Below are 2,351 nucleotides of genomic sequence, written 5' to 3'. Positions count from 1 at the left end.
AGATGGAATTTTAAGAATACAAAACCTGTGTCTGGGTTAGGTGGACGAATGGGGATACAATTTAACATCATAATCAACCCAGGACAGGTAGAAAACGTGCTTTGTTTGAAGACCACTTAATCTGTTGGACTTTAGCCATAAAACTTCCTTCTAACTGACGGAACCTTTGCTCTAAGCCTTCCAACTTGACTAAACCTTTGTTCTTTCAGCTGTTTCAGCAACAGCTATCCCTAAAAACAGTTTTTTATATATCAAAGCTTGCTTTCATTTCTAAAGAACCTTCTGCTAAGCATTCATATCCATAAAATTTGTCTGTTAAACTCTCATCCTTCCCAACAGTGGGGAACGCACCAGCCCCAACTCGATTTAGTTCCATTCCCCGCCACTTTCTGGGCATCAGCCAGTTTTTCACCCAGCAAGCTGTTCCCCTGTCCAATCCATGAGCAGCCAGCTTCGCCAGTGTCATAAGCTTTACTGATGTCTGTAAACACACATCCACAGCCTTTCCCTCATCTACTGAATGGGTCATTCTGTCACAGAAGGACCTGCCTTCCCCAACCATGCACTGTCTTGGCCCGATCTCCTGGTTGTCTTGCACATACTGTAGGATAGCACTCAGGATGATCTGCTCCATGGCCTTCCCCAGTACAGAGGTCAGGCTGACAGGCTTGGAGTTCCCTGAATGTAATGTCCCGGTCGTGGGTGGGGAGACAAAAATCCACAACTCATGCTCCAGGTGCTCATGAGACAAACACCTTTTATTATTCAGAACTTACTTAAATACCCAGTTCAAATCTCCTGGGCTATACAGCCATTGGCTGAGATCTTTCTCCCTGCCCAGCTTCCTGGCCAGTGGTGTGTTTACTTCTCACCTTGAATGGGGCTGGCTGAGGGTCCCCTGTAACTTATCCAGGGACATGTTCAGGCATGAACTAGGCTAGCTGAATGGGATTTGTGTTATGGTCAGATTCACTTTGTCTGGTGCAGGCCACCTGTACTGTGACAATACCGTGACACCTGAATCCTCCTTCCAATCCTTCTGACAGATGGGCATCACATTGGCTGATTTCCTGTCAACAGGAACTCCTTCAGTTTACCAGAGCTTCTGAGAAACAAGAGAAATCAGCTTGGCCAGCTTTCTCCAGCTCCCTCTTGTGCATCTCATTTGTGCCCAGGGACTTGTGCGTGCATGTGTGTGTGTGTGTGTGTGTGATTGGCAGAGCAGATCACTGTTTCCTCCTGCATTTCAGGGCTTCATTCAGCTCCTTTTCATCAACTTCCAGCCCTGAGAGCTGAGCACCCTCAGACAACTGGGTTTGGTGTTAAAGACTGAGCCTTTTCCTTCTCTCTGACATGGCACTGCCCTCTGCACCCAGCAAAGGATGGAGACTTTGCTGAGCCCTCCTTTTGCTGACAAGGGATTTATAGAAACTTTTCTTGTTAGCTTTAATTGCACTGGCCAAATTAAATTCCAGTTTGGCTTTGACCCTTCTAATTTTCTTGCTATATCACCTCACAACATCCTTGTAATACCCTAAATTTTCTTAGGAAGCTCAGGACTGATGTATCTGGAGCCGTCCATCCTCAATGGCTATGGGACTCTTCTTCCAGAGGTGACACATGCTCTTTTTTTGCCCTGAGCTCCTGCCTAAGTTCTCTCTTTAACCAGGCCAGTCATTTCCCACACCGGCTTGTCTTATGGCACATGGACTCAGCTCCTGGAGCTTTAAAATTTCCTTTTTAAAGCATCTCCAACTTTCCTGGATTCCTTTTCCCTTCAGGACTGACTCCCAAGGGACTCTGTCAATGGATCTCCTAAAAAGGACAAAGTGTGCCCTCCAGCAGTCCAAGACTCCTTTCTACCCCCACAGTGGAAAACTCATTTTATGGTTGCTCTGCCCAAGATACTCCCAACTACCACATCACACACCACTCATGGAATCATAGAATCACAAAATGGTTTAGGTTGGGAGGGACCTTAAAGAGCCTCTACGTCCTACCCTCCTGCCACGGCCAGGGACACATTCCACTAGACAAGGTTGCCACAAGCCCTGTCCAAACTGGCCTTGGACACTTCCAGCAATGGGGCAGCCACAGCTTTTCTGGGCAACCTCTGCCAGGGCCTCACTATCCTCACAGGGAAGATATTTTTCTAGAAGCTGATCTCAACCTGCTCTCTATCGGGGGGAAGCCATTCTCCCTCATCCTGTCACTCCAGGCCCATCAGCAGGATCCATGGCTCACACCAGTACTGTGTGTTACCACACAATGATCATTGTTATCTTCTTCCCTTCCCTTCCCTTCCCTTCCCTTCCCTTCCCTTCCCTTCCCTTCCCTTCCCTTCCCTTCCC

Source organism: Parus major, unplaced genomic scaffold (assembly GCF_001522545.3).
Source record: "Parus major isolate Abel unplaced genomic scaffold, Parus_major1.1 Scaffold370, whole genome shotgun sequence".
Taxonomy (NCBI): Eukaryota; Metazoa; Chordata; class Aves; order Passeriformes; family Paridae; genus Parus; species Parus major.
The sequence above is the reverse complement of the archived record's forward strand: the minus strand, read 5'-3'. Positions refer to the sequence as shown.